At 40.8% G+C, this 19,326-nt stretch overlaps 1 pseudogene; it reads right to left on the reverse strand.

Annotated features, from left to right (window-relative positions):
* Positions 1–18,864, reverse strand: part of LOC134390046 (collagen alpha-4(VI) chain-like) — an 82,475-nt pseudogene extending 63,611 nt beyond the window's left edge.
* Positions 18,865–19,326: the final 462 nt, after the last annotated feature.

Here is a 19,326-nt window from a genome sequence, read left to right on the forward strand (position 1 = left end):
GGCGAGGCTGCGGAGAAAAAGGAACTCTCATACATTGTTGGTGGGACTGCAAAATGGTGCAGCCTCTATGGAAAATGGTATGGAGGTTCCTTAAACAATTGCAAATAGATCTACCATACGACCCAGCCATCCCACTGTTGGGAATATACCCAGAGGAATGGAAATCATCAAGTCGAAGGTATACCTGTTCCCCAATGTTCATCGCAGCACTCTTTGCAATAGCCAAGAGTTGGAACCAGCCCAAATGCCCATCATCAGATGAGTGGATACGGAAAATGTGGTACATCTACACAATGGAATACTACTCAGCTATAAAAACGAATGAAATACTGCCATTTGCAACAACATGGATGGACCTCGAGAGAATTATATTAAGTGAAACAAGTCAGGCACAGAAAGAGAAATACCACATGTTCTCACTTATTGGAGGGAGCTAAAAATTAATATATAAATTCACACACACACATACACACATACACACACAAACCGGGGGGGGGGGGGAAGAAGATATAACAACCACAATTATTTGAAGTTGATACAACAAACAAACAGAAAGGACATGGTTGGGGGGGAGGGGGGGAGGGAGAAGGGAGGGAGGTTTTGGTGATGGGGAGCATTAATCAGCTACAATGTATATCGACAAAATAAAATAAAAAAAATAAAAAAAAAAAAATATATACAGAATTCATGAGTCTGGCAGATAGTATTTTCCAAAACTGGACAATATCTCCCATCCCACATGTTCTATGGCCTTGCCACCCAGAGGAGGACTCTAATCCCCCTCCCCTTGAACCTGGTCTGGACTTGGTGACTGCCTTACAACCAACAGAACGAGACAGGCATGCTTCTGCTGGGCTTCAGAGGCTCAGTCAGAAGCCTTGCAGCTTTAGCATTTGCCTCTTGGAATGCTCACTTGTGGGGCAGATCTTCCTTCTCAGGATGCTCCCTCTCAGACCCAGCTGCTGCAATTCCAGCTCGTATGAGGCACCAGACAGATATGTGAGAGAAGAAGCTATCTTTGCACTAGGTCCTCTGGCCCCAGTTTCTGCAGCCCCAGACTTTCTAGTCAACCCAGCTAAGATCCCAGACATGGAGGGCAGAACCTCCTGGCTCTTCTTCCCTTTTCTTTTCCCCATGAGTCCTTGAACATAATAAAATGATTGTTATTTTAAACCACTATGTTGTGAGCTCTTTTGTTTTTGTTTTGGTTTTGGTTTTGGTTTTAGTTTTTTTGCAGGAAGCAGAGGAGGGGAGCAGTTAGTAATAGATAACTGGAACAATGATTAGTTATTTGTCTTTATACACTTTCAACGTGAACCTACAGATGTATGGGCCCAACTCTGAAACTGTTCCATCTGCACAGAGATATCTCTGCCATTGACCAGACCAATCTGACCTACTTTTCAGGGAAATGAAAAGGGAAAGTCGTGAAGTCACCTTTTCTTGTGAGAAATGCATTAGAAAGAAAATGAGACCCACTAGAGCTGCTCTAGTAGTAGAGTACTTGTACAGTAGCCACTAGCCACAGAAGCTATTGAGCACTTGTAATGTGTGTGGTCCAAATGGAGACGTGTCATTAAGTGTAAGATACCAGATTTCAAAGATAATATGCTTTAAAAAGCAAGATATCTCATTAATTTTTACATTAATTAGATGTTGAAATGACATTTTTGAAATATTGGACTAAATAAAATGTATTGTTAAAATTAACTTCACTTATTTCTTTTTACTTTAAGGTGGCTTCTATAAAATTTTTAATTGTATATGTCACTTGCATTATATTACTAACTCTGCACTAACGAGTCTTTATAAAGTATCTTGGTTTTATGATATTAAGACAGCAGAGAAGGGGGACAAAACTATATCCCACTCTAGACAGACAAGGACTTGTATATCCTGTTTGTCTGAAAGTGGAGTCAATGATCTTAATGGGTTGGATAGACCTTAAGTCATCCTCCTAACTTTGGCCGGGCTCATTGAACCACAGGTCAAGCAGAAAAAATAAAATAACACTTAACAAGACATTTTAAAACATCACCAAAACAAGAAGGAGTATTTTCACTACTTTTAAACAACACAATGAAAATCCACAATTCACATCCCTGAATGTATTTCTACCATCTAAAGCTATGCTTAGTAAGGAAAAGGAAAGAGAAAAGTTGAGCAATTCTCCAATAAATGAATCAAAGATATGGATCAGCTTACATAAATCTCAGCAAGGGCATTTCACTCTAATTTCTGATTATTTTCCAAGTTCAGAACCCTAAATGCTCAGTAAAACAATGTGCCACTCTAAGTGGAGCAATGAGAACATGAATGCTTGTATACCAGTGGTTCAAAAAATGCGATCCAAGGACCCCTCATGCTCCCAAGACCCTTTCAGGAGAGTCACAAAGTTAAAATTATTTTCCCAATTACACTAAAATGTTATTTTTTTTTTACTCTTTTTTTTTTCTCCCAAGTATATTGGTAGAGTTTTTGAGGCCACATAGAAAGTGCTATCACAACAGGCTGAATACAGAAGCAGATAAATCTGAAATCACCTGTCTTCTCATAAGCTAAATAAGTAAAACAATGCCACTCTTCTGATATTTTTTGTTTTGGGAAATATAGTTATTTTTCATAAAGGAATAGTTCATTTACATTAACATATAGTGGTTTTATTTTTGTTATTTTGAAATAGAAAATAAACAAATAATTTTTAATTTTCCCAGTTTTAGTATTAAATATGGTAAATATCAATAGAAGCCACATAAATAAAGCTCTTCAAGATCCTCAATAATTTTTAAGAGAGTAAAGGTTGAGGGGTCAGGAAAATGGAGAGATGTTGATTGAAGGGTACAGATTTTCAGTTATAAGTGAATAAGTTCTGTGGATCTAATGTACAGCAGGGTGACTATAGTTAATAATGCTGTATTATATACTCGAAATTTGCTGAGATTAGATCTTAAATGTTTTCACCACACACACATACACAAAAGGTCACCATGTGAGGTGAGGGATGTGTTAACTGACTTGATTGTGATAATCATTCCACAGTATATATTCTGTAGATTGGATGTCCCCCCAAACTCACTGAGGCTTGATCCCCACTGTTACAGTGTTAAGAGGGCAGGAAATCCTACTATGGTGATTGAAAGGTGGGGCATTGAAGAGGTGATTAGATTATGAGGACCATGTCCTAGTAAATGGATTAATAAGTTGATAGTTTAACAGTGGTGGTGGTTGTGGGCTTGGTTGTGAGGGCTTTGAAAGGGGAGGCAGTAAGGAGTTAGCTCTCTTTCTCTGCTTCTGCCATCTGCCATGTGATACCCTGCTTTACTGTGAAGAGTCACTACCTACCAACAAGGCTCTCATAAGATGTGTTCTCTGGACTTTGGACTTCCCATCCTCCAAAACTGTAAGCCAAAATGTTAACAGAGGTTTTCGTGTGTGTGTGTGTGTGTGTGTGTGTGTGTGCGCGCATGCATGCGTGCACACATGCATACACATGTGGAAAGAGAGAGAGAAAGAGATGTGGGGGGTGGTTGTTATATCCTGTTATATGTTTGTAATGCATTTTCAATAACCAAATGTGTTTCATATACTCATAGAAATTTTTAATTTAAAACATAAATGGTATTAGTCAATAAATCCATTGGATGCATGATTGAAGGAAAAACTAAATATAAGTTACAAAGTTTGGGGACAACATTTCCTAATAAACATCCCATGAAATGTTTCCTTCCATCTCTGTGGACTTTTGTGGGTATTTGGTTCAGAGGCAGCAGGAAGGGAGGAAGGGGCTTTAGGGGTGGGCTGCCCTATTGTGTCACTCACTGTCACTATAGACAGTTCAAGGTGCTGACTGGAAAAATAACAAGCCGACTCCACATGGCGATGAGTGACCATAAAAAGCTAAGGAGTCTTCAAACATCTTCCAAGTTGCCTTTGGAATGAATTTGTGCCATGGAAGAATCTGGATCACTGAACTGTGGGCAACTTGAGGGCAGGGACTTCATTCTTTTATCCCTACTGGCATCATTTAGCACAGAGCCTCTAGGGCTTCATAAATATTTCTTGTTGAATGAAAACACATCTCTTACTCATTCTCACTGGGTAAGAGTAAGATTTTCCTTTATGTAGGATCTCCAGTGAAGAATAGTTTAGTTGGCCTCAGTCACAAAAGCCTTATCCATCCTACCCTGCCTGATGGCTCTATAACATGGTTTCTCAGCAATTATTATCTTCACTTTAGCAGAAGGGAGGTACATAGCATTATCTTCCAGGGACTGTAAGAAGTTCACATCCATATAGTTATTTGTGGAAGCCTAATGAACCAAAAACTTTTGGATGATCTGATCACTGCATTTCTGAAAGCCTGAATCAAAGATAAGCTGGCCATTTGAGCAGGAACCAAGTAGTGGAAACTTGGGTTGATCTGACCAAGAATGTTGGAAAGCAAGGCCAACTGTTGCATCAGCTCTGGAAGGAACCTTTGAAGCTTCTGCTGAACTTGCTTTGAGGGAGCTGAGATATCAATTTCTACAGACCTATCTTTGTCACATCCTTTGAAGGTGGAAAATGAAATAAAATTATTTATCAACAGATGCATAACTAAGCCCAGAAGATACCAGACGAGCCAGCCCAGAAATAAGAACCCCCAACCAACCCACGAAGGTATAAACTAAAATAATGGTGATTGTTGAAGTTTTAGAACCATTTGTTACACAGCTAACTGATACGATGCATACTGTTTCACACCTCTATGCCTCTGCAGATCCTATTTCCTCTACCTGTGTGTCTTTTCCCATTCCCAGATCCCAATCTGGTTGATTTGTACATGTCCTTCAAGTAGCGACTTAAGTGCCTGTCCCACCCCCCACCCAAGCACACTCTGATTCTTGTCCTCACCCTCTCAGGTTAAGTTATTACATGTCCTTGCCTGCTCATTGTTACTTTACTTGGCCTTCTTCTCCACTAAACAAGGATTCCTGGATTGTAGGGACTATGTCATTTTATTTTCCCAATGCTCATTAAATGTTTGACAAATGAATGAAGAAGGGAATACAAGTGAGCTTAAAGTCTCTTTCAGCAATAGCTGTAACTATTTCCTTCTCCCCTGGAAGTTGTGTTCCTTCATCACCACCCATGCACATACCTTGTTTCAGGGCTGTGGGAGCATATTAGAAAATGTCAGGACTGCAAATCACCCCCAATTTTCTGTATCTTCTGCCTGAAAATGTTTAAGCCTTCCTGAGAAGGCAGTATCTAGAATTTGAAGGCCCATTGATCTTTCAGGTTATTCCCACACACTCACAGGTATGCATGTATATAGGACCATCCACAAAATTCCACTGAGGATGAAAAAGTTGGTGGTCACAAACACATTAAAATGCAACATCAGCCATAAAAGGGACACTATTATTAATTACTCTGGGCAACAAGCATCACTTAGGACTGTCCAAGGCAAGCCAGGACATGTGGACATCTTCTCCTCAGACCATCACACAGTGGCATATTTGGCTCAGAATCAATAAAAACAAAACTGCAGATTTGAAGGCACAATTCTGGGGAAAATAAATAAGTAGTAGACCAATCACCAGTGGAAAACGTCATAGACAGTAGCTTAAAGTTTTTCAAGGACCTGAGATCAAGGGCTAAGCCATGAGTGTTCAATCTCCCGAATATCATACTCCATGCTAACTGGTCAAATATGTCTCTGAAAAATGCCTTCTTCTCCTCCTTTCATATAAAACAGCTTGGTTTTGTTTTGTTTTTTAAATCTCTGATTCAAAATCATAAAAAGGAGCTTTCACAGATGTAAATCCCATTTCTATACTGGATCTAATTTCAGAAAAAAGAAATTTCCCTTTTGCAGTATAGTATATTATTCCAATATTTCTAATTTACATTTTCCCCAGGAACATTTTCAGCTGGTTTTATTCTGTAATTGACAAATGCAAGGAGCAATTTATTTCCCTGTCAATGGAGAAAGTTGAACCTTGCTGAGTAATCTCTACGGCCTTTTTCAGCTTTATAATTTTAGAATTCTATAATTAATTAGGTTCCATCCATTATTAAAGTGTCTAGCTAATTTCATCAAAAAAGTTAAACACAAAAGCCGAAGATGAACATAAATCCTAATTTACTAGGAGGTGAAAAACGAACCAAAAAGAGATGCTAGAATCCTTTATCTCTTCTCATCCCCAGGATAATGACCACCTACCTGCACATAAACAAAAAATAGGATTTTGATGCCTAAAGAACCTGAACTACTTAATGCAGGACATCCCATAATCCATGCTTATTTTAAAAATAATTGCATACACACATTCCCTTCAAATGATGTCCACATTTATCTAGGCTACTGTAAAGTAGTGATATTCTTTAGACAGTATAAGCAAAGGCATTAATGTAATGTTCTAGAAAATTGAACTTTAAAGATTTGATGGGATACAAGGACATCATCATAGTCTTCCAAAATTAGGCCTCATCCTCCAAAATAAAGCCTGGCCCAAGTTAGGCTTCAGCTTCTTGCAAAGAGGCTTTGTACACATATATAATGGTTAGTGCACAGGTTTTTGACACCAAACTGCTAAGGGGTTTAAACCCTGCCTCCACTACTTCCCGTCTATGTTTCTTAACCTTTCTTTGCTTTGTTTTTCTCATCTAGAAGTTGAGATGCTATAATTATGATTAAATATTAGATGAATGTATACCATCTAACACATTAGAAACAGTGCTAAGAACATAATGGAAGAACCAAATAGGAATCTTGATTGCCCCACCTAGAGCCTGCTCTGCCTTTAGAGTTCCAGTTAGATGAGATAATACGTGTTCTTCTTGCTTAAGTTACTTGTAGGCAAAAACATCCTGATAAGAGGGTTTTTAAAAAATACTGCTGTTATCTCAGACTTGTTGTGAAGAATTAAGTAAGATAAAGGATGAGAAAGTGCTTTATAAATATCTAAAGCCCATGTTCCGCTTCCCAGTAGAAAGTTGAAGTTTGCAGGACTTTGTCAAGAGGCATAGATAAGTAAGAGCACAGAGGCAAGTAGCATTTCTCCCCTTTTCAGCATAAAACTACAAAAAACTCCTAGATCAAATTAAATGAATATGTATTTAGGGACATAATAACAAAATGATCTCCTGTATACATAGGATCTCTTGAAGGAATATGAGCTTTATGGGCCCCATTACATACTCTTCAATATGATTCTATACTACACTATATTATACTATGTTATACCATATTATACCATTCAATGACAATCTATACTATGCCATACCACACTATGCTATACTATATCATACCATACTATAATACACTATGCCATGCTGTGCCATGCTATGCTATTCTGTACTATCCTTTACTAGACTATACTGTGTTATACTTCATTATGCTTCACTATACTGTATTATACAACCCTCCTACTCTAAGTGTGATCTGAGGACCAGGAGAATCTACAACACCTGAATTAGAAATTCAGAACCCCACATCTGACCTGCTAAATCAGAATCTGCATGTTAGCAAGATTCCTAGATGATTCAAATGCATATTTAAGTTTGACAAGAGAGTATACTACAGTATTTAGTACACAGATTCTAGAACCAGATTGCCTCAATTTCAAATCTCAACTCTGCTATTAGTTCAGGACAAATATCCCAATTTTGTTGTGCCTTGGTTTCCTCATCTGTAAAATCATATATATGTCATGGGGTTATATTAAAATTAAATGTTTTAATATATAAAAGACCTTGGAACAGTCCCTAGCACCAAAACACACACATGCAATTTAAAGGTTAGCTATTCTGATGATAATGCTGCTGTGTTGTAGAATCTCACCCTGTATGGGTAGGAGGTGAGGTCTTCCATGAAGACATTCTCTGGGCCAATCACCCCATGAAAGGCAAGTCTTGGGGAAAAAAGAGCAGAAGAGCAGACCCAGACTGTCAGGACGAGGAACCCCTGTCTCTGGGCCTTCCTGTTTGGGATAAAAGCTTGAGGAGACAAAATGGGATTGAGGATGACCTCAGTCATATGCAAGCAGATTGACAACAAAGTGAAGAGACTCCCGTACAGAGCCTCATAGAAAAGACAGTGTAATCTGGTTCATAAGAGAGACTATCTTACTGATATTATTTTCTGCTTCTATTTCCCTTTTGGCATGCCCAAATCTCCACTTAGTTGTGTTTACACATTCCAGTCTGGTTTTGTCTACGCTGCAAGAAATAAAAGGAAGAGTTGCGAGAACTTTATAGAGACAGAGTTCTGAGAAGGTTCAGGCTTCCAGAGGTCAAGGTGGTAACAACCATGGACATGATGAAAAGAGTCCCCAGGGAAAAGTTAACCACAGTGTCAGGAGTTCAGGCCCTCCAGCGTGATCTCTCCCTTCCCTCCTTGCCCAGCTGGAAGGATCAGAGTCTTATTTTATTAAGAGACCTAACATGTTCCCTGACACCTGCAATGGGCTTGTTGATCAAATAACAGATTCTCTGTCACTCACCTTGTGGATTGCAGACCTTATAAAGAAATTCCTTCTCCAGGTCCTGCAGATACTCAAAATTTATTTCACAGTACACTTTGCCCTGGTCATTAGTAATCTCCAAAAGCTGAGAGTTTTTAGCTTTTCCTACCCCAGTGGCAAAAATAATTATGTTTCTGTCCCTGAAGGCCTTGGCCGGTGTGGCTACATTATTTGGGGCAACTGCATCAGTGAGCACAATCAAGTATTGATGAACACTTGGTCTCCCTCCTCTTGAACTGTCAAAAAACAGCAGGAGTGAAATTCAGGGCTTTCCCAGTGTGGGTGCCATAGTTCATTTGCTGGACATCCTAGAGGGCACTGCAAATGTCCACCTTTGAGGAGTATTTGTTGAGTCTGAATTCTTCCTGGGGGGTTGAGCTGAACTGCAAAAGATCAATCTGAATTTCATCAGCAGCAATAGTGTATTGGTTCACCATTCTCTCCATGAATCCCTTCATCTTTTTAAAGTCTTTTGGAGAGACAGATTCTGAACCATCTATCAGGAAGATAATGTCAGCTTTCTATGCTTACAGGCTGGGGAAAAAAGAACAGAACATTCATTAAAAGTCTGAAACCAATTAATTACAAGTCCCCACAGACAGTCTGAAGTGGCATATACACAAAATGAACATATTTTAAAAGGGGGTGGAAAAGAAAGTCAATGAAGTAAATTTTCTGAAACCCAGTCTCAGAATAGTCAGAGCTGTATGATAAATAAAATTTTACTGGCTTGGTTTATTCTAAGTCATGGCCACTCTGAGTGTGTCCAATACACATTTGCCAACCAGTGAATCCACACTTAGAGAATGAAGTCTTTCAAACACATTAGACATGTGTACTTAGAGCAAGGCGTGTGGCAAGGAGAGAGACTGAAGGAAAAACTTCTTACTCTCTGAGGAGCAGACGTCCCATACCACATCTTGCTGGATGACCTTCAAAAACTGAAACTCATGCATGAAAACACCTTGTCCGTAGCTATTTCCTAAGCTCAGTAGTGTTAGCCTCTCTTACTCCAATAGCATAAATGATGACTCCATCTCTCGTCACTCCCTCTGCAGCCTCAGCCACAGAATCCGAAGACTTACCATCAGTAATGACTATGAGATATTGAGCAACGTTGACTTGGGCAGTGTCTGCAAAGATCTGAGTCATGTTATTCAAGGCCTCACCTGTTACAGTGCCACCTCCCCCCTGCTGGGTGTCACCAATGGCTACCTTCAGTTCTGCCACAGTGGCACACTGGCTGAGGATAAATTTGCTTTTAATTTTGTCTGAGTACTGAATGACTCCAAACTGTATTCTGTTGGGCCCAATTGTTATCACCTCATTCATGAACCTCTTCCTGTCAAGAAAAATCTTCTGGGTTGACACTGCCAGATCCATCAATAAGGAAGTGTCTCCCTTTTCGATCTGCACACATGCTACACAATAAGAAGCAGCAACAGTACATTAGAACAGAGTCTGAGATGGTGTGTAGCCAAAGCTATTCATCCCAATCTCTAGCCATATTCCCTCAGCACTCAATGGTTCCTTCAAAGCACCTGTGACTCTGCCTAAGGCTATTCTTTGGTAAGGACCATGATCAGCCTACACACTGAGCAGACCAGAATGCCTGGGAGTGGGTCTGGAAGCAGCCACCAACCAAGGACTAGCAGGGGTGGGTGGGTAAATACCACAGCTGCCGTGCTCTTTGTGTACAACAACGCTGAGGTGAGCTCTACGGTTTCGCTGCAGCTCCAGCAGAACTGGGCCCCAGTTGCCTACAGCAGTAACCTCTAGGTCACCCTTCACTTCGAGCTGGCAGCCCTCCCTTCCCACTCTTCAGTCTCCATGGCCCACCAGTGTCCTCTGACACCAGATAAATCACTTGCATCCAAATCTTCATCTCTGATCAAAGTCTGTGTCTGATGAACCCACTTAAGATATTAATATAACTTAACACTTCTTAAATGGGGAAGTTGAGAAAAAGCTAAAAGTAAAAGCCAGAGCACATTTGAAGCTCTGACTTGTCTCAATGTCCATCATTCCTGCCTCCCAGGCAAGTCACACTTTTCAAATACATGGGCAGAAGAGTACATTTTCTAAAATTTTATTGGATTGAATATATTCGATTTAAATTAAGTTAAAACTTTGTGTTTTAAATGAGGCTTACTTCAATGACTCACTTTATATTAAGGCCTAGACTCTACAACTCATTAGCAGGTTGGGCCTCTTTGCATCTCAATTTTTTAATTTGTCAAAAGAGGATCTTAGCCCCTACTCAATATGCTTATTGTAAGGATTAAGTATGATCGTGTAAACACAACACAGCTGAATATTAAGAACTTAAGATTAAGATAACCCAGTGTTTTATTCTTGTCTCCTAGCAGCTTCCTCAAAAGAATGAAACATGCATTTCTCCTCACCCCTTATGATAAAAGCAGCCCAGCTTTGTGTTCTGTCTCTGAATTCCCCTGACCCAGGGAAGGATTAACAGCCTTTTCATGTCTCGTGGCTGAAAGAGAAATGGTCTGAGGTGGGAGTTGGGCTCCCCTGCTCAGGCTCTCATTTGGGAGGACGTAGGCCCATACATATGTGGGACATACTTATGCTAAAAAATAATGTGTTGTTTATCTGAATGAAATTCAAAAATAATTGGGTGTACTGTATTTCACCTGGCTACCCTACCCTAGAGGGGCATGCATTGGAAAGGAGCGTAGCTTAGAAGGGTACAGAGAGGAGCGATCTACCCCAAATGGCAAGAATTTGTTCAATCCTAGAGAGTAGAGAGAAAATTATGAAAAAATAAGGCAGAAACTAAGACTTCTGAAAGCCATCATCCATTGGTGACAGTTATCAGCACCGCACTCTCCCGAGTGAGCCACGGGCCAGCCCCCATTGGTGACAGTTAGATGCCTATAGTCCTGCCTAGAGTCCTAGCAAAGGACAACTGTGCAGGAAGAAACATCTCTGTAGTCAGCCCCTTGTAGCAGTGGCCAAAAGAGGCTTCCACTACAACCCAAGGCCTTTGCATTGTCTACAGGAGCTGAGGGCCCTAAGTATTTCCTGGCACTGTACATTCTTGCCAATCTCAGCAGATGGAGATTTGGAGGCAAAAAAGCAAAAGAGAGAATATTTCTCATAGTCTGGATGCTGCTGCTGAGCACCCACATCTGCTCCACATATAAAGTGCTTAGTGGAGTATGTGACACATGGCAAATGACCAATACATGGTAGATATTACGATCATCGTGGTCATCCAGGACAGAATTCTGGCATAATCATCACAGCTCCTATTTACCTCTAAGCTGCCCCCACCCCTAACTCCTCCAGACTTTGGGCTGATTTTCCTGGTTCCAGGTTTCTTCTTAGCTGCTATGCAGACTGGGAAAAAGTCAACTCTCAATTCTTCACACTGTTGGTGAATTAGCTGGGCTCCTTTTCTCTCATTCTTCCCTACAGAATATAGGCAAGGAGTGTACAAGGAAATAAAATTTATATTTAAGAATTTTGTTTCTTTTTCCCAGAACAAGGAAAGGGACCAAAAATACAAGGGCTCTTTAAAAAGTTCATGGAAAGATTTGTATTATCTTTTCATTGTATTTTTCCATGAATTTTTTGAGGCACCCTTGTACAGGTCAAAGAGAAAAATGGAAATTTACTTAGATATTTCAAATTTCAGCACAAGTAACAAAAAAAATTACAAGATCATTTAGTGTTCTTTTAATTTTTAAAAAGCTCAGTGATTTTTTTCCCCTGATGATATAATCAGAGCCTTAAATTTTTAAGTCAGTTATCTACATTTCAATGATTCTAATTTAAATCTATGATTCTAATTTGAATCTAAAAAATACTAGCATGGGTGGACAAAAATAGACAGACAAGTAGATAGACACAAATGTTGGGGGGAGATTTGTGATTCTTTTTCTTTTTTTATTCTCTTATTGAAACATAATTGATTGTACATATTTGTGAAGGATAGCATTAAATTTATAACAGACAGAAAGTGGCAAATTTGGGATTTAAAATTTAGGCATTTTCACTCCAAAGTGCATATACTTAGCCATTATGTTTTTTTTCTGGTGTTTTTTAAAACTGCATATCCAGTAGAAACTTTTCTTTTTTTTTTTTTTTTTTAAAGATGACCGGTAAGGGGATCCTAACCCTTGACTTGGTGTTGTCAGCACCACGCTCAGCCAGTGAGCGAACCGGCCATCCGTATATGGGATCTGAACCCGGGGCCTTGGTGTTATCAGCACCGCACTCTCCTCCCCCGAGTGAGCCACGGGCCAGCCCCAGTAGAAACTTTTCTAACCAACTTCCACTTAAGTGACTCTCCAGAGATAAATTATGTTCTCCCTTCTCTCTGTAAAATACAAGTGATGCTCCCACAAAACACTGAGTGCCCTAAATCCTGCTTCACTCAGTACAAGAATAAGCTTACCAAGATGGAGATAGTTTTGTCCCCGGCCAGTTTGTGATAGTTTTGTTATTCTAATGGCACAATTAATCAAATATTATACAAGTCAATAAGATACGAGGATGAGTAAAAGAAGTTTATTGCATCTATGAAAACCATATTAACTGCTTAGAAAAGATTCAATAAAGACAAATTGTTTTTAAAAAAGTTGCTGATGTACTAGATGGAACTACAAAAGATTAAATTTTTGAGATCATAAAAATTAACAAGGATTTCTGTACTCGAATTGTTTCAAAGTGGCTAAGTTCTCTTCCCACTTTAAAGAAACTGAAACTGAAAATTATAGATAATATACTATCAGAGGTTTATGAAGAAAATACATAGAAGTCTAATCAGCAGGGTTCATATTCAAAGGAGCCTTGTCCTTACACCAACAGATTGGCAAACTAATAATCCTTTATATGTTTTAAGTTAAAATTTTAAAATTTCCAGAATGCTTGTAGCTTTTTTTCAGTAGTTTCCTGCTTTAAATGACTTAAGATTTGATTGATCCACACTCAGTTCTGTAGAGCTTCTACTGTAGATATGCATGTGTCTTTATCAAACTGTTAAAACAGATGAAACATAATCACAACTTGTAATAATTAATGTGCCAATTAATATTGATTTGATCATCATGTATTGTACACAAATAATAGTAGTCTACACTGTACCCTGAAAAATATGTATGATCAAGTATGCATCAATAAAAAAATTAAAATGAAACGGATAAAAGGTAAGACAGAAGGAGGGAGGAATGTTCACTTTTTACTTAGTGATCTTCTACACTGTTTGGAATCAAGACAAAGTAAAGAATTTATAACTTGGCATTTCTACTTATGAACTGACTCCAAAATTTTTTCTTTGGTGAGGGGTAGAGGAGGTGGGAATATGGACCAAGCAGAGTAAAGACTTCAAAAAGATGAAATTTGGGAAGGCTCTCCTACTTTCTTGAAGGGGATAGCTCATCCCATGAGTGAAAGCTCTTTTGCCCACAATCTCAGGGCAGAGCTGGTTTGTAAGTTTTCTTCCCACAACAGAGAGTTGCAAAAAGGATTCCAAGGTGATGGCATGCTCCCAAAGAGGGTATGACGCTATTTCCTCCAGGTCCTTACTCTCTGAGGCATGCTGGGTGCCCACTGCATAGATGGTGACCCCCACCCTACACAGCCAAGAAGCAGGTCTGGACACACTGTCTTGGGAGAAGCCTTCCATGATGACCACAGCTATCTGCTGCAGACCTTGGTTGAACCGGCTGCCCTTCTCCTGAATGCAAATCTTGTCCCTTAGGAAATCCAAAGCAGTGCCAGTCTTTGCCCTTCCTCTTCTTTCTCGGTAGGTTAATTTGTCCAAATGCTCCAAGATTTTGACTGGATTCTGAAATGTGTCTATTGAAAATCCAAGCCGTGTTTCCTCACTGTAAAAGACCAAGCCAATTCTCATAGTATCAGGATGAATACTTAGAGAGCTGACAGTGGTCTTTAGAAAGTTGACAACTTGTTGGAAATTGGCTTGCCTAACCCTGCTAAAATCCTCAATGAGGAATACTAAGTCAGCCAGGATAGCATTTGAACATGCTATAAACAAACGAAGACAGAAAGAAGGGCTTTAGCATGAGAACACAGCAATAAAGACAACACTTACGTATAAAAGTTGCATTCTGATGTATTTTACTTACTACAATAACATATTTAGGATTACAAATTATAATAGTATATGTATTAGTCCGTTTTGTGTTGCTATAACAGAAATACCTGAGACTGGGTAATTTATAAAGAACAGAGGTTTATTTGGCTTACGATTCTGGGACAGCTGCATCTGGCATGGGCCTCAGGCTGCTTCCACTCATGGCAGAAAGTGGCAGGCAGCTGGCAGGTACAAGCAGATCACATGGCCACAGAAAGCAAGAGAGAGGAAGCAATTAAGTTTCCAACACATAAACTTCTGGGGGACACATTCAAACCATAGCATACACTTTATGTGATTTAGTCCTCATAAATCATTCTACGAGGCAAGTATTATCTTCATCGTGCTGATAAGAAGATTGAAGTAATGAAATGAAGCTGCTTATCCATGGTCACATAACTAGACAGTGGCAAAGGCAGGATTAAAAAAAAAAAAAAAAGATGGCTTTCAAAACCCATGCTGTTTTCTCTGAACTGTGTGATAGGGTGTTCCTTTCCTTCTTTTCTACCCATGAGTACTCCATCTGTCCTTCAGCCCCCAGTTGTTGGAAGGGAGAGCTCAGTTGTCCCTTCCTCTACGAAGTCTCCCCAGCTTCTCCAGTGATGGTGGACATTCCTTCTCCTGCCCTCCTCCTATATACCCAGTGTATGCTGGCTGATACTGTAGTGACGTGGCACGGTTAGAATGGTGGGTTTTGACCCAGCTTCTTACCTTTTATCCTACCACCTTCCACGGCTGAGCACAAAACAGGATACTGAAGTTTTCGGTGTTCAAGAGAAACTTCTCAAATGGCTCACTGGCTATGCTTTGCTACTCCTGGACATCCTGGACATTGACACCTACCACATACACAACAACCCCATCTTCTTTCAACCAGTCAGCTGCCTCTCAGGCTTCATCATTTGACTCCTCACCATAAATATCTGAGGAACCCTGTCCATGGCCCTGCTGCCAGCTGCTTCAATCAAGTAGTTGGTCCTGATAAACTCCAGGGCACTCCCCGTGTTTGTGCCTCCCGTGCAGTAGGGTGGATTCTGCATCTCCTCCAAGACCACACTCTTCAGAGGGTACTGGTCCAGTTGAAAGGCTGGGTAGATGTTGTCATTATATTGGGTAAGTCCCACTTGGACCTGGTCACTGCTGATGTCAAGCTCCAAGACAATGGAGTAAAGGAAGTTCTTGACTTTCTGGAAGTTCTGAAGTCCAGTGCTGGTTGAGCTGTCCACTAGGAAAACAATGTCTGCCAGGGCTGCTTCTCTGCAAGCTGCAAGGGAGAAGATAAAAAGGATGGAGTCACTGAGTCTTCTCTCAAAATGCTTAGAATCAATGGAGCCAAATGGTATATAGAAAGGAAGGGTAACCACAGGCAGCCTATACTCAGCAGTCCTCATCCTAAATGACAGTGTGCTCAAAGAAGTGACATCCCCCTGTGCCTTCCCTTTTCTCTATTTCATCATATTCCGAGGCTTCAGATCTGCTCTGATACTGCCAACCTTGAAATACACTTGGACAGTCTTTCAAATCTCTTTAAGAAGAAAAACACTTCTGTAAATGTAGCAGCATGCTGAGAAAGGTACTGTGCTCTTTCCAATTGGAATAAGCCATCAGCCTCCCATCTTTTGATAAAGAAATCTCATCTCTGTTGGTGTACTGGTCAGAAAGCTGGAATATGTCCCATATTCTTTGACGTGTCTCATTGCAGCTCTGTAGTTAGTAGCCCTGTGACTTATTTATCACTCCCTTCTTTGAGACTTAATTTTCTTTTCTGTAGCACTGAAATCTTTACACCAGCCCTCTTACTATCACAGGGTTGTTTTGAGGATAAAACAAGATAATCTATTCTAGCAGACAATATCAGTGCTCTGCCGAAGCCCTTTTGGATTCCTTTTTACCATTTCTGTGCACTGCTCTTTGGAAGACTTCCCGCCAGGTACTGTAGCTGCTTTGCACACAATATATAAAAGCCCAGATGCTGACTTGACTCAGATTCAGGGTCAAGACAACTCTGAGTTCCCCTGCAGTATCAGGCTAAAAGTACTCTTTGTGGACTTTTGCTTGAGATCACACCCTTCCTTAACATTCCTTGACTTCTCTTCCTATACACCCCACATCCTTACTGATCACTCCCAGGAGCTCTTCCTTAACAAATCACATGTATCCAAATCCTTGTCCCAGGCTCTGCTTCTGGGGAACACAACCTAACACACCTGCTCTAGTGCAATGGGCCTGTTCTAAAACACCTGGGGTCAAGTCCCTAGCTCTGCCATCTACCTGTGGTAACTTTGGCCTCAGTTTCTTCAAAATAAAAATATTTTTTTCAAAATACAAATTTGTATTTTCCTGAAAAATACAAATGGTAATACGAATTACCCTATGTATCTAACAAAGCTGAGATGATGGATCAGTCAGATAAGCAATGCAAACAAGTTTTGAAAATATATAGCCCCAAGCAAATGGGTAGTTGCTACTATTACGTATATAAAACCTCTTTGTAAACCTTGAAGTGCTACACAAAGGCAGAGAATATTCATTTGGCCATACAAATGCAATACTACTACCTGCTGCATCAGTGGATAAAACATTTTAGTGTTTCTTCCAGTTCACCTATCCCATATAGAAATACAAAATAATGAATAAGCCATGAAGCCTCTATTCACTTGTGGGTTTTCGTGGAGGCCACAAGCAATCTTTTCTTTCTCTGCTCAAGGTTGTGTGCTTTACTATGGAAATGTGTAATTAATTTGTATAGATTTTTCACCAGTTTATGCATCACCACCAAAAGAAGTACAAGGTTGATGATGGGGCATCATCATCACAGGTAATGACAGGTCCTAACAGGTAATGCTTATGGCCCTTCTGGTTGGCTAGGCGCTGTGCCAAACACTTTACTTGCACAATTTTGTTTGATGCTTTCAACAACTCTCTGAGGCAGGTACTATTATACTCAGAAGAAAATTTAGATTCAAAGAGGTAACATGTCATGTTCAAGGTGACAGGGTTAGAAAGTGGAGAACTGGGATTTGAACCCAGATCTTTCTTTTCCCTAAATGTATCCTCTGTACCAGTACATTATACTAACATGCCGGCAGTAAAAGAAACAAATTTCCTAGGGGATGTACAGCTCCTCTTCCCTCCTCTGCTCTCCATCCAGGCAATACGACTAAGTTAATCTAGGAATAATGATATCATTCTAGGAGCAAATAGTCCTTCCTTCAAAAATGGACTCATACTCCATTAGTGTATGGAACCAGCCTAAGGCCATCCACATTTATAAAAAGAGCTGATAAGTGTTTGGTCAACGGTTGAAGAGGAGCACAGAATAAAGATGGTTTAGTGAAATTTTAATTTCAAAACTAAACCTGCACACATATGGAAAAGAAGAAGGATGGTGGGAAGGATGAAATAGAGATAAAGCTCGGAGTTCTGTGACTTGCGGATCGGGAATAAGAAGGGAGAGGCCTTTGTACCTGGAGAGACTGGTCAGCAGGTTGAGCTGACTTTGCCAAAGTATCACAGAGCTCCTGCCACAGCTTCCAGGGGAGACTGCTCAGACCAGAGAAGCTGGAAACAAAGAAGGCGAAGGCGAACTTCTCCTTGGGACTACTCACAATCTCCCTGAGCTCTGCCAAACTGCATCTCTGGTGCCAACAGCATAAAGCAGTATGCCTGTCGTCCAAAATGCCTCCACAGGTTCACGGACATGGTCCTCGGCTGGGCCACTGTTGATCACCATGGCAACCTGAGGTGCCCCTCAGCTTGCCTGGCTCCCCGCTGTTTGCTGGAAGTGGTGATCTAGAAGGAACTACAGAGCCAGGCCCATCTTGTTGCCCCCAGGCTTAAATTGAAACCGCTGAACATATCTCAGCACATCACCCTTGTGGTCACAGGTGGAAAGCAGGCACTTTGAATGGGGTGCATCGCTGTACTGGGCCAGACCCACACAGATGGTCTCTCTGCTGACACTGAAGCTGTTTACCAGGATGTGCAGGGAGGTGCGCACACTGCAGACATGTTGGGGGCTGATGCTGGTGTCCACCAGAAACACGACATCTCCCACAGAGGCCTCCCTGCAGACTGGGAAAGAGAGCCACTTTAAGATAAAACATTACAAAATTGACAGCTATTGGCTGGAAATCCATCTCTCCCAATTCATTGCCTCTGCACCCTACAGATCTGCCTGCACAGCTCTCTGATGGTCGCCAAACGCATGCAGCCCAGGCACACCGTCATGTTCCTCTGCTGCCTCATGGCCACCGTCTGCTCTGCTCACCTGCCACCCTTTGCCCCACTCTAACAAACAGTTGACCTTTCAATTCCATCCCTCATCTTGGCTCTCTACTCATCCCCTGAACTTATTAAAAGAACCCAGCTTCTGGTCAAGTGTTCAGATCTCCATACCAGCCAGCCACCAAAAAGCAAAAACAAAAGAACCTGGCTTTCTACCAGTAGTGAATGCTGTTGGTACCCACCTAGATCTCCTTTACTGCTGGCACACCTACCCCCGGCTGCTTCAAGTGATACAGCTAACTGCTCATGTCTGTGACTTTCTCCAGAGACCTGCCCTTGGCTGAAGGGGGTGGTCTCATCTGTACGCCTCTGGGAAGTTACACCACCACCACCCTGGGTGGCCAATGTCTGATGGACATGGAAGCACAGAAGACGCCTGGCCCCCTTGCCTATGTGAAATAACTA

The sequence above is a fragment of the Cynocephalus volans genome, chromosome 11 (assembly GCF_027409185.1).
Source record: "Cynocephalus volans isolate mCynVol1 chromosome 11, mCynVol1.pri, whole genome shotgun sequence".
Taxonomy (NCBI): Eukaryota; Metazoa; Chordata; class Mammalia; order Dermoptera; family Cynocephalidae; genus Cynocephalus; species Cynocephalus volans.